At 41.6% G+C, this 14232-nt stretch overlaps 1 protein-coding gene across 16 annotated transcripts in view; it reads left to right on the top strand.

Moving 5' to 3' along the window:
* Nucleotides 1-14232, top strand: part of ADD1 (adducin 1) — a 63465-nt gene continuing 49233 nt past the window's right edge. For all 16 annotated transcript variants that reach the window (XM_058804114.1, XM_058804107.1, XM_058804111.1 and 13 more), the window contains exon 1: nt 1-128. The gene's annotated coding sequence lies outside the window, so the exon portion shown is untranslated. The remainder of the gene's footprint in view (nt 129-14232) is intronic.

The following is a 14232-nucleotide window of genomic DNA, read 5'->3' as shown; positions in this document are numbered from 1 at the left end:
GCGGGGGCCGCTCGGTGCCTGAGGGGGCGGCGGGAGCGGCGGGAGGCGGGGACCGAGACAGCGACAGCCTCGTCAGGGGACCGGCCGCCGCGGCCCCTTCGCTCCTGCCCGTTCTCGTCTATCCTCGGGTGAGCGACGCGGCGGTGACGGTGCGGAGGAGGCTGAGGGGCGCAGGCAGCGGCGGGCGGGCTGTGAAGGGGAGACGGGAGGAGGGGGCGGCAGGAGAGGCTGGGGCGCAGACACTGGAACCGGCTCGGTACGCCCGGAGCGGAGCGCAGGGGGCCGCGTCTCTCTGGAAAACGTGGCGGGCTGTGCGGAAAAACCACTGCGCGCAGCGTGCCTGCGGTGAGGGGCTGCGGCGGGCTCGGGGTCACCGCGGAGGCGGGGGCGGGCCGGGGCTGCGGTGCCGCCCGGGATGGCTGAGCTGCGGGGGCCGGTGCTGCCAGCCCTGCCGCCTCGGGAGGCGCCGTGCCCATGCCGTGCCCATGCCGTGCCCGCCGGGATGCTCCAGCCACCGCCGCAGGAAGCGCCGCTCGGCGCTGGAATCTCCATTTCAGCCGAGCGCTGCGTCTGCCCGCGCTGCCCCCGCCGCCCTTCGGCTCCAGCTGCCCCTGCTGCCAGCCCCAGAGGAGACCTGCGGAGCGTGCGGGGCCAAACGCGGGCTCTGGAGAGCCCAAGGCATCGTCCGCAGAGCACGTAGGAGCTAGGGAGGGTTTGGGATGTGTGCGAGCGGTGTTGGGGATTGGCGGGGCGCCAGCAGCAGACGGGCAGTTGTTGTTTTGTTTCCTCTGCTTGAAGGGGTATCTAGATTTTAGCGTTTCTAGGGTCTGCTTTTGATACAAAATGTCACATGCCTTTCTGCACGTAATTGCTGCACACTCGCTGTGCTGCTTTTAGGGTTGATTCCTAATCTGTGTTGGCTTTAGTTAAAACTAGCAATTAGGGAGGGGGAAAATCCAGTCAAGCTGGAAAAATACCCATGGCTGTGTTGAGGTGGGGGCTAGGAATAGCACTGAATTTACATCTTTCGTGAGATGCTGCTGTAGCTCTGTGCTGTAAGCTCATTGCTGCTTTGGTTTTATTCTTTGCTTTTTAGAAAGTTGCTGTAGATCATAACATTATCATAAACCAGAGGTATTCAGTTTTTTTGCTCTGTGACTTACGTTTTTATACGGTGCTTTACAAAACCTTACCTTGAGTTTATGAATTCTCAAACTGCAACTGCTGCTGGATAATTCTTCTGTGCTCTGCTGGAAGCTACAGGTCTCTCCCTGCAGACAGGCTGTTTACAGCTCTGCTTCTTGTAACATGACTATATGTGCCAGTAGAATTCTTGACAGTCCTTAATTGTCACAAATTCGGGTTTTTTGTTTTTTTTTTTTTTTTCTATAGAGCAAAAGAATTTATTTTCAAGGCATACAAACTATTTCTAAGATTGGCTTCCATTTTTTGTTAAATTAAATATAATGGTATAAAAATTCTGTTTCTCAGTAAGGAAATATTCTTTTAAGAGCACTTGTGTAATAAGTCAGGAAAAAATGCAACTATGGGCTAGACTTCTGAAACAGGTGGCTTTGGTATTTCTTTCTAGTCAGTAAACAGATTTGATGCCAGCAAATTTGATATAATCTTGAGTGAATGTAATGGTCTGTATGATTTCCCTCACAGAATTCAAACTTGGTGGTTTTCTGAGGAGAGTTTTGAGGAAGAGGCATTTGCAAGTTTTTACATCTTTACTGTAGCAAGATAAAAATATGTGCATTATTGTGTTTGCATGTTTAAGTGTCCTGTAGTTTTACTGCTATGAAGTTCTGTGCTGAGAACAGTGCTTATAAACCAAAAACTGTTGTGTTAACTGAATGTTTTCTTTCTGTAGTTGATGATTATAAGTGTGAAAAATGTGACTGTGCTTCAGCTGAAGCAAGTATTTTGGCTGGCATGTTGTGCCAGTGCGTTCATTGGAGCACGGTTCACTAATGCTGCAGAGGGAAGGAGGTCATTCACTGAAGCAGTATTTTTCTGTGACAGTTTTTATAGAAGTATCCAACAGAAAATGACTCACCTCTTCTCTTTCTTTGAGATTCACCATCAATATTAAATGTTAATTTGCACATATGGGATAGGCCTCTGAGCAGCCTGGGCTGGTGGAAGATGCCCCCGGCAGGGGGCTCAGAGCTAGGTGATCTTTAAGGCCCCTTCCAACCCAAACCAGTTTGTGATTCTGTGTATGGACTTGCATCATCTGCTGAAATTAGGTAGAGAAAACCCCTTTGAGCACTGAGAGACTTTGACAGAAGTAGGGCTAAAACTACTTCTGCCCCAAGTCTTGCTTTTTGAAGTGTAATTTCACAGCATGAACTGCCTTTGGCAAATCTCATCCAACATTCCATGACTTGGCATAGGAGGAAAGAAAAAGAATTTTGGAGTAGCTGATTTTGTTAATAAATAGAATTAAATAATCGAACAGAAAGTTTCAAACTAGGAGAGGCTGCTTAGCATGTTGATTGCTACTAGCATGTTTCTATGTGACAAGTGCTTCCTGAGGAGCCCAGGCAGTAAATCTTGCACCCACTGCTTTTCTGACTGGTAGAAATAGCTGTCTTCATTACTAAAGACTTGTAGCAGTGGTGAATAGTGAGTAATTTGTAAACCCCAAACTTTTGCTGTGCAAATGAGCCAGTCCTGCTTTGAGGGGAAAATGCATATAAATAAAACTTGCCCACTACTTCAGTGAATCAGTGTGGCTTTTGCTGTGCAGCAGAGACACCTGAGGCAGGAGGGCATGAAGAAAACACCATGCTGATTTTCTGACTTTGATGGCTCCTAAATTAGAACTTACTCTTGGACCATGCTGCACCACAAAGTGATTTGTGAAATAGTACTGTAGCGGTAACTCAGGCTGCAACTAAATATTTCTTTGTCAGTTTTAGGGTGGTATGTGCTTTATATTTGAAAAGTGATTGTGAGCAGATGTGAATGTAAGTTTCCTCTGCTGATTCCATTGTGCAGGACATTTGACATCTGCTGAGGATCCTGTCCAAGGCTCTTCTGTGAAGTTATGCATCTTCTATAACAACAGATTCAAAAGAAGATATATTTTTAAAATTAGAAGTCCCTAGATCACCTAAGTTAGGCAATTTTCATTCATGTAATTTAATCAGCCTCCTCAGGGGAATAGGAGAATATTACCTAGTCTTGCTACTTATTCAGCATTTCTCTTCAAAAATACTCTGGTTTTGCTAGGGCTGAGAGCAGGAGCTGTACAAACCTGTCAGTGGAGAAAGGTGTAAAATGTAAAGCATGTGAACCAGTTCCTTTCCTGAGAAAAGCTTTTCATTAGCGGTAGTAATGCTTAAAAAGTACTGCTTAAACAGATTTTGATCTCTAGTAATTTTTGCTTCAAATTTACCCTTTTCTCTGGCTACTTTTTCTCTCACTTTAAGGTATCGTGTACAGTAACAGGGTTCTGTAGGAATGGATGGTAACATCTGTTACCGTCTCAGTAAGCATCTGTTGTTTATTGAGAATTACCTTGCTAGCCTTTAGTCAGATTGAAGCAAGTCATTGGTTTCTTTGCTCAGCACCCCGTGGATGTTGTTTGCTGTGGTCTCCTCAGTTGAGAAGGTTTGGTGCTTGGGAGTTGCAGATGTTGTAGGGGAAGAGGCTCCAGGAATGCCCTTTTCAGAAGTGCTGCTGTTCCAATCAGGGTGAGCTGAGATGGGCTCATTTGCCATCAGGACTCGGGTACAACAGCTCAGTAAACGCTCCTGGTCTTGAATGAGTTTAAGCATTGCTGCTGCTCTGGGGAATTTCAGTGTGGCTGTTCTTCACTTGAGGGCAAGGAAAGGCTCAGGGCAGAGGTGGCAGTGAGTGACTGCTGCCCATGGGGCTGGCTGACCACTGGGTGCCTGCTGCTGTGGCTGGGCTGCCTGGGACCTTTCGGAGGGGCTGGAAACCTTGTCCTTGAACGTGTGGCCAAACAGGAGCAGCAACTTCTTCAGTCCCTTCCTAGCTTCCTCCCTTTGACCTTGCTGATTGGATTGCATGCTGAGGAGTGATCTCTGCCTGCTCTGCTGGATTCAGTTGGTATGCAGTGGAGGATCAGCCTTTCAGACTCACATCAGTTGCACTAACGAGTGGAACAACAAACGAATTTTTCACTATCACTTATTTGTATGGTTTTCCCTGCAGATTAATTAAAAATGAGCATAAATAAAAGCAAATCTCAATTCAGTTTTAGAACTGTGATATTATGGACTACTCTTTTAAACTGGGATTTGGCATATGTGTGCTCTTCAGACTAATCAAACATTCCTTTGCATTTTTAATTGACAAATGTCTTTTAAATCACTGATTTTTGTACCATATGTTACGTATGATTTTCAGATCTAGACTCAGGAAGTCTCAAAAAATAAGAAGTAAAATATTTCAGAATTTTGAGATTTTGTTTTTCTTTCATACACCTAACCGAAGTGCTGTAAAGAAGTCATGGAAGCAGTAGTAAATGCAGTTAATCAGTAACAGTTTATGGGATTTTTGTTACTTTCAAATCAAATGACCGGATGATTGTTGTGGTAGTTATGCTCCAAAAACCAGGGGGTAAAAAAAACAAATCTAGGTTTTTGGTTGGAATCAGTAAACATCTAAAAGCAAATTTGGATTAAAAGCTGTAATTTGACTTGGAGCCGTAAAAACTTAGGTTTTTGGATGTTGTTTTTGATTTGTTTATACAAATTTCAAATGTGTTGTATTTCTCTTTATGCTTTTTATTTCTGTCTTGTTTTACATCTTGAGAGGTCTGGTGCACTATTTCAGTTCTATTATAGCTTGTGCCAGATTAAACCAGAAAGTGTTGGGGAAAACCTTGACCCATGAAAACTGTCTTCTCTATTTTTTCTATTGGCTGTTTTGTGTTGTTGTTGTTGTTTGGGTTTTTTTCTTTTGCTGCTGTTCTGTGTGTGTGTTACAAATGACTGAACATAAAGTCACTGTTGGTGCATTGTGACTGTGAAGATGAAGAATAAAGCATAGCCCGAGTTTGGTGTTTTAACAAATGAAGCGATTTCTTTAGGTATTGTCACTCCAAAATAGTGATAAAAATCTATCAAGTGTGTACACTCGTGAAGCATCCATTCCACATAAAATCCATTGAAAGAACACATTGCTGCTGTTGTGCATTAACTGAGAGCTACCATGTACTTGGCTTTTTTTTAATCCAAAAGATCTTGTCAAGCAAAGCCTTGTGTGGTGACCTTGAATCAGCACAGCTTAAAGTGTTCCAGAGCTAGAGGGACTTGATTTTTCTCTTCAATTTCTACACCTGTTAGCTACACCCAGCTGAATTGAACAGGAAGGTGGTGACTTCAAATATAAAAGGTTTCTGCCAGCAGTGAGGTGTGATGGCCAGAGTTGTGTCCCTGCTGAGAGAGGGCCATGGCTCGGGGCTGGCTCTGGGCAGCAGGGGTGTGGCTGTGAAAGTGTCACACAGCCAGGCAGGCCATGGGCAGGGCTGTGGCTGTGCAGGTGTCACACACACACACACACACACACACACTCACAGCCAGGCAGGCCATGGGCAGGGCTGTGGCTGTGCAGGTGTCACACACACACTCACACACACACACACACACACTCACAGCCAGGCAGGCCATGGGCAGGGCTGTGGCTGTGCAGGTGTCACACACACACTCACACACACACACACACACACTCACAGCCAGGCAGGCCATGGGCAGGGCTGTGGCTGTGCAGGTGTCACACACACACTCACACACACACACACACACACACACACACACACTCTCACAGCCAGGCAGGCCATGGGCAGGGCTGTGGCTGTGCAGGTGTCACACACACACACACACACACACACTCTCACAGCCAGGCAGGCCATGGGCAGGGCTGTGGCTGTGCAGGTGTCACACACACACTCACACACACACACACACACACTCTCACAGCCAGGCAGGCCATGGGCAGGGCTGTGGCTGTGCAGGTGTCACACACTCACACACACACTCACACACACACACACACACACACACACTCACAGCCAGGCAGGCCATGGGCAGGGCTGTGGCTGTGCAGGTGTCACACACACACACACACACACACACTCACAGCCAGGCAGGCCATGGGCAGGGCTGTGGCTGTGCAGGTGTCACACACACACACACACACACTCACACACACACACACACACGCACAGCCAGGCAGGCCATGGGCAGCGCTGGTCCAGCCCCGTGGCTGTTGTCACTGCCTTGGCCAGCCTTGGAGAGCCAGCGAGGGGAGGAGGGAGCATGGGGCTCACACAACATGTAGGGGGGACATGAGAACTTAAAAAGGATAAATAGGGAAGCATATGAGACTTCACTTGGTAGCAAATAATATTTCATTAGTGTCATAATTTTTCTCTAGTTGTTTTCAGTTACTGGAAAGGTTTCCATGATTTTCAGGTGAAATTCTACACAGCTAATGTGTTACTCTATTTTTAAATGTCACTTCAAATTTCCATATGATTTGAATAAGAGATTCAGTGTAAAGCACAAGATTTTATTTTGATTCCAAAGTAAATTTTCTTTCCTTACTGTGGATATTATTTTTAAGTCTACTAGTACATAGCAAAGTGTGGGGTTTTGGGTTTTTTGTTTGGGTTTTTTTTTCCACACCCTCTTGGGCTTAGAGTAAAATTTATTAGATGGTGAGTCTTCAAAGATAGTCTGGTGATTTCAGTTATAACTGGTGACTTAGAAATATTTTGGAATAAATTTATGTCTTTTATAGGTGAATTAAGGATAAAATGGTTTTGTTTTTGTAAATTATTTTTTGTGAAGTGTTGGTGGCCAGAAGTATATAGTTAAATTTAATTTGATATGTACAATGTTTATGATACAGTATTGCAATGGTTTTTACTCTATTAATAGGCAGAAAAATTAATAGTGATCTTAGATGTTTGCTTAGATCTCAGCTGTACTTATAAATCTATGGCTTTTCTCCTGTTTAGTTATATAGGGATTTTGGTAAAAAGTTAGTAAAGCTTTCCCAAAGCAAGTGAATCATACATGATGGAGAGGGACATCAGATATCAATCCTTCATCCAAAGGAAAGCTGTTTCACCTCTGTGTATCAAGGAAGGTTGGTGGGTGGGTTTCTGCACCTTGGACTCAGAGAGGACCATCCTGTTCTTTGATTCTGTTGCTGCTTTTAGCTCAATGTCTGTCTGTCTGTCTGTGTAGTTTTCCACTTTGCTTTCAGTCTGTTTAGAACTTGCACTGATCTTGATGCTGCAGAGTTATGTGGACCATCTTATACTGAGTTTCTTGCCTCTACCCTGGAAGGGGAATTAGTGCTTGCAGCATAAGGTAATGATTTGACAGGTGGGATGTCCACTTCTGACCTGCCACAGTCTCTGTTGTTGACCTGGGACGCTTTCCTTGACTCAGCTCCGGTCTGTGAATGGAGATGTTGGTCTGGGGACAAGGAGAGGCCACAGGAGGTGCCCCTGCCCTTGCCTCACACAAGTGGAATGACAATTCTTCCAGTATGCTCCTATTTTCCCTCGCTGCAGAATCCTGGGGAGGAGCCAGGAGCAGGGAACACAGAGAACATTTTGCTGCACAGCTTGGAAGAAGGTGTCTCAGAAACTGTCCCCTGGCCTGCCCAGCCACCAGGAAATAAAGAGCGTTCTGGCAGCGGCTCAGTGAGAGCCAGGCGTGGGGAACAGAAGGCTGGCAAACATGCTTAAAACCTGAATGCCAGCCAGCAAAGCTGCACTTGGGCAGTCTTGCAAATTATGAGGGCAGCCTTATTAATTGAACATTCTGGCTGGTGGAAAAGATGCCTGAGGCTTGGAGTCTTTATGGGTCAATATTTACCACTAAAGTGGGGAGATAACTCTCCACACCTCAAGCAAAGCCTACAATGTCAAAATTAAACCTTTGTAGCTGCATGTGCTACTTCAGCTGCAGGTTCTGTGGGTTTGGGATCCTATCTAATGCGAGTTGGTTAGAGCATTGAGATAGCTGCTCTCCCAAAAAGACAGGGACTTCTATTGTTCTTGCTTTTTTAATCAGTCATTAGCATATGGTAATGTATGGAAGTGTCCCAGGTCAACAACAGAGACTGTGGCAGGTCAGAAGTGGACATCCCACCTGTCAAATCGTTACCTTATGCTGCAAGCACAAATTCTCCTTCCAGGGTAGAGGCAAGAAACACAGTATAAGATGGCCCACATAACTCTGCAGCATCAAGATCAGTGCAAGTTCTAAACAGACTGAAAGCAAAGTGGAAAACTACACAGACAGACAGACATATTGCTACTGTATAATTATAATTGTTAATAAAACATTGTTAAGGTTTATATAATGTTTATATAATTTTGTATTTAGGCATTTATTAAAAGAACTCTGAAATACTAAGAATGTTAAAAATTGCACAATTTAAAAGCATTTAATAATTAGTTACTTAGGTTATCCTGGGTTTGTTTTTCAGAATATCACCTTTTTGAGGAGCTTAAGCTTATTTCTACACTCCTTGGTTTCTGGGATCATTACTGTGCCCACATATGTTGTTGAAATATGTTAGTTCTGTATGTATGTATGTTCTGTTCTGAAACTATATTTTCACTATATTTACACCCCCAAGGCAAATGGGAGAATATTATTGCCCATTTTCAGTAGTGTAGCTACTCAAGCCACTTAACAAGAATGAGGCAGATTTCACATGCCTTTTTCTCTTTGCAGACCTTTAATCAGAACTAGACACCTTCTAAATAATTCTGGTATTGGTTGCTGGTATGAAGACTTATTGTAATACCAAATATATGTTTTATGATAGAAAGAAAAGTGAGATCTGAAAAGTTGTATTTGCTACATTGTTTCTTGTACTACAGTTTTTGCTTGTTTAATTTAGTCCTTAATTAGATGTGTTTATCATTAATGAATAGGATGAATTCAGTTAATTTTACTGAAACTCAAATCTAAATTTATTCTTTCAAGGATTTGATGATCTGAGAGAGTAATCTGGTAATTTTCCCCTCCCTTCTCTCTGTTGCTATGGTAATCCTGAATTGGAACCTTGTCTCTGCAGACTTTTTTTCCCCTTTTACCCTTAAGTAAGTTTTATAATAGCTGTGCAATCTATTCTCAAGCCAAAATATAGATAATACAGGTTTTCTTGTTGTTTTTTCTTTATTTGGCTGATTGTAGGTGAAGCTGAAATTAAGCAGCTTTAACTTGCCTTTCCTTTTTCTAGCTCTCAAGAGACTTTGTGGCATGATTTTTTAATTCATGTTTTACACAAACATCATTTAGGGAAAAAGCAAGGGAAAAAAGGCTCACTAAAGCAAAAAGACCCAAATGTGTCTGAGTGTCATGAAAAGCTGTTTATAATTGTAACTGCAGAAGTGAACATTCAAATTGCAAAGTCCATAAGTTGTTAAGCATCCAAATGTTCTTGCAATTCCAGTTTACAGCAGTATTCAGGGCTTACTTGATGAGGAGCTTTCAGCTACTCCTGGCATGGCTGAACTTCTGATGCAGCAGTAAATGCAGGTAATTCTGGCAACTGTAAAAAATACTTGTGCTCTTACTAAATGTTGGGCTTTTTCCATGCAGAAAAAAAGTAGAGATACAAGATCTAGCAGGGTTGATAGAAAATTGAAAAGGATGATCAGGAGTAAGCAGAAAACCTGAATAAGAGTCTTTGTGTGTCCTGTCAGGAAGCATGGGGGTAATGAAATAAGACTAAAAATATTTTAGATACTTGAGAAAGACTACATGGAAAGTTTGCCTTAATTTTCAGTGAAGACATTTTGAGCACATGCACATAAGTCATGCTGAAGTGAAGTTACAAAGATGATTTCCATGAAGATGGAGCCCAACTTGCAGGGTGCAGGTTAGTGGAACTGTGTAACATTTACTCTGCAGTTTTGAAGTAAGTGATTTGTGTAGAGACTCAGTTGCAAGAATTGTTGTTAAATGGCAGGGCAGAAGGATATTGGATGGCTGGAGAACAGTGAAAGTACTCACAACATCAGGAGGAAAAGGTGATTTGGGATAGTAATTGCATCATTAGTGTGACCTTAGTATACAGATATTTGTTTAAATTTAGAATGAAAAGCTGTTCTGTGTGGAGCTGAGATGAAAAGGGTATGAAGTGATACAGCTCCCACTGGAGGAAGATTTGTCAGAGAAATCTAACAGCTCTTTTTTGTGAGATCCCTGACTTCTTGGAGAGGATACATGGCTAGAGCTCACCCCTTGTAGCTTCGAAGCCATATAACGTGCAGTATGATTCCATGTAAAAATTAGAGGGATGTTTTTGTGACAGTTGATGTTGATTGGTGACAGGGTGTGTCAGGTATGGATAGAACTTGATGACCAGTGGATGATGTGTTGGAACTATGTAAGCAGTGGAATTTGTCAGGACCAGTTTTGAGATTTAGTATTTTCATTTAAATCATTTATCCATTCCTACTTCTCGTGGCAATCTCATGATCTTCATCAGTTGTCAATCATCACCAATAGAGAAGAAGGTTTTGCACAGAACAGAAACAAAGGTGAGACCTTAAGATATGACCAGTAGGAAAAGGAGTTGTATCAAAGAGCATGAAAAGAATTGTAACACTTCAGGATGACAGACCTCTCAGAGTTAGCAATGGAGATCAGTATTAGGATAACAAGTACACTGTTGTTGCCCTGCTAATATTTTTCTTTAAAGTAAAGGGATATTAACTTTTTCTGGTGCTGGTGAAAGCTTACTTTAAAAGCTGCACATAATTCCTATAAACCACCATCAAGTAAAAAGGACATTTTGACTAAAGGAGATACAGGGACTAATTCCTGGAACTCAGACAGTGTTGTGTTTGATCTGGAGAAACAAATCATGGAAGAGGTTGCTCTTCATAAAAACAAGTGAAACAACACAGGTGGATAAAAAGAGCTTTTTATGCTTGAGGTGTAAGAACAAATGGGTATAAACTGTCCAAGAACAAACCTAATCTGGAAATTAGAAAAGATGGTTCCTAAGCAACGGAGGCATAGGAGTCTGCAACAGCCTTCCCTTGGGAGCAGTGGAATAAGGCTGTCTTTAAGGTGGAGCTGCTTAGCTTATATAAGGGGGGGAGGGGATGTCATGTCATTTTCCACCCTACCTTGGGATTTGAACTGCTTGACCCAGAATATCCATTTGTTCCCACAATTCCTGTCTTTAACTAAAGATGGTACAAGAACTTGACCAGATACTGCCCTGACACCTGTGGGTACATGGGAGGTCTCTTTCCTGGACAAGTGCACCAGTTGCACTCTGAGGTATAGAAATGCTGATATCAGGAGATAAGAAATGTTAGACAAGTAGGATATTTCAAATATTGTTTCACAGAATATGCTACATTGTGTTTTTTCTAGTGCCTATGTATTGAGTTTTGCCTTAAGAAACCCCAAGTCAATGCAGCATAGTTCAATAGATTTTGTAATGAATCCTGTATTGTTTTCTGCTGCTTCTGTCCTGTGTGATTGAAGGGAGCTACCCACAGCATGTGCCCAGCTATGACATTGTCTTCATATTTCTCTGAAAATCCTCCTTTGAGCTGCTTAAAAATAACTTCCATTGGTGCAAGCTGAAGGGTTGATGTAGTGAAAACACCCTAGACCTTGTTGCTGTGTGTTGCCCCGTTGTTCCTGTGTATTGTCCTAAGACTGGCCATCTAATAAATTTGAAATATTATTTTTTGAGAAAGCATTGTGCTGTTGCAGTAATGAGAGACAGTCCTATATCTCTGCCTTTTAGAAAATGATGGTTGTAAAGGACACTTGACAAAGAAAAGGGTTCTGCTGTCTTCTCCCTGACAGAAGAACACTAATTGGCAAATTGAGAAATTTATGTTGCCTGAGGTTGCAATATTTTTCTAATTTATTCAATTGTTAAGACATGTTCAATCATGATTTAATTCCTGCTGAGGTATTTCAGACCCAGGAGGGAACTTGTGAACACTCATTTGGGCAATTGTTTTATCTATATCAGTAGCTTGTATTACTGGATGTGGTTTTTGTATGTGCAGAAATACAGTAACTGGTTTGTATTTTTCTCTACTCCATCTCTGTTACTTATATGTTCTAAATGTTCATCTAGAAAGCTTCATTTTAGGAAGGAAGTTCAAGCATGGAAAGTAGTTTGGATAGGACAGGTTAGAAATTTAATGATGTTTGAAAGGTTCCTTCCTGACTGTGCCTAACGTTTTTATTGACTTCCCTTCAGCTGTTGGTTGAATTTCCTGTTGATTTTTTGGTCTAAATAATTGCCAAAGCAGTGCCTAGCCCTCTCTGTGTGCTAAGATGATTTTTCTTGATTCATAAATTTAACAGTATTCTGATGTTTTCAAAACTAATGTAGAAGACTAAGAACCAGATCCCTTTAAAATGCTGTATTTACACACAGTAATTAGTGTGAATGGTAAATAATTACATGGGTATAATGTCAATGACATAAATGGTACTTTGCATGTGTTTAAGTGTTAGTGTTAGCTAAGTTACATCCCTAAATACAATTTTGGGAGAACAGTGATTGACAGTTAAAGAATAGTTAATACTTTAAAGCTTGAGTAAGTGTTCATTGTTATGTGAATATTGAGTAAATTGCATTTAACCTGTTTTATTATTTAGACATTCTGTCTTGTCATTTATTGTGGAACTGGTGTGGACTAGAGAGTCTCATGTATTAAAAGAAAAGTCCCAAAGTCTGAAACTGTTAGTCAGTAGTCTCCAGAGCATGGATGACTTAGCAGGTGTCATCTCAAGGCTCTTCTAAGGAGGAGAATTTGTTTATAAATTTTGAAAGAATGTATTAATGTGTGTGCTATAAGAAAACTCTACAAGGTGATTATCTTGACTTTTTATTCTTGAAGTATGTTTTAAAATTAGACTGCATTGGATTTGTAATGGTAACTGAAAAGGTGTCAGATTAAAATAAATAGTGTTATTGCCTTGGAGTAATAGAAATAATTACTGAAAAGTCAAACAATTCTTTTCTTCTAATTTGTTTAAGGCATATGACATTGGAAACTTAACAGTTTCCTGCTTCTAGTGAACCAGGTAATATGTTTGTTAACTAATAATATACTATTAAACATCAGAGAGAAGAAAAAGGACTAAAAAGAAAAAAATCTAAAAATTCATATACAGAAAGCTGGCTGTATATTAATTTCTAGACTTTTTTTCTTTTTAGTCCTTTTATCTGTCAAAATTGAAGTGGAGTATTGCTCAATTGTCTTAAACTGAAATAATCTTTTATTTATTGTGTGCTCTAGAATAGCAATCCCTGCAGATGTGGCCTATGCTATAGCTAGTTCTAGAAAGGATGCAGTCAATGTTGGAATAATGTCTCATTTGTGTTTTCAGCAGTGTGTTTAGATCTGGCATTTTGGTCTCCTATTTCATGAGAGTCATATCAACTTTTTTTAATATTATGTCTTGTTAGCTGGTGTCACTTTTTTAAAAAGTGACTGTCCTTAGAGGTAATTTTTCATGTTGACACTGTACCTCACAAAAAATAAAAGCTAACTGTTTTATAAAGGGAAGGTTCATGTTGCTATGCAGTTTGATCTTTGGAGGATGAATCAGACAAATCTCATTTCCCTCTCTTCTCCCAAAGAACAGTGTGTGTATCTCCTTGCCAGGGCTTGCTGGCTTCCATCAGAGTCCCTGGGAACAGCTGAGGGTGGTTGTGGGGAGGGTGGCTCTGTAGCACCTGCACAGAAGGAATTTACAGCAGGGAGACAGAGCAGTTACTGCACAATGGGTGCTTTGGCTTTTGTTGCCATCAGTTTCTCTTTTGGTTATGAAATTTTAGAAAATGGAAACAAGTTAATTTGAGATAAGCCTCGTATAGCTTGCTTGAGACTTGGAGGAGAGCAGGGAACTTAAGGATGACATCAGGAAAGTTCAGGGGTAATGTTGATCAGAGACCTATAAGTAAGAATAATTTAGGCTGGTGAGATATATTGCTATTGTGTGTCATTGCATATCTTCATAAAGCCATCTGAATTTTATCAAGGTTGATAGAGGAGACTAAAAGGGGGAAGATGAAGTATTATCTGTCTGTTGTTAGCTGATAGATTTATGAAATTCTGTAGTGTCTGGTACTAATAGGAAGTATAGTGAGCAAATATGATGAAGGGGAGAAAATGAAGGTTGGTTTAGTTTGGAGAAGACAGATGAGAAAAACTGAAGTAAATAG

This window comes from Ammospiza caudacuta, chromosome 4 (genome assembly GCF_027887145.1).
Source record: "Ammospiza caudacuta isolate bAmmCau1 chromosome 4, bAmmCau1.pri, whole genome shotgun sequence".
Classification (NCBI taxonomy): domain Eukaryota; kingdom Metazoa; phylum Chordata; class Aves; order Passeriformes; family Passerellidae; genus Ammospiza; species Ammospiza caudacuta.
This window is presented reverse-complemented; position numbering and strand designations above follow the sequence as displayed.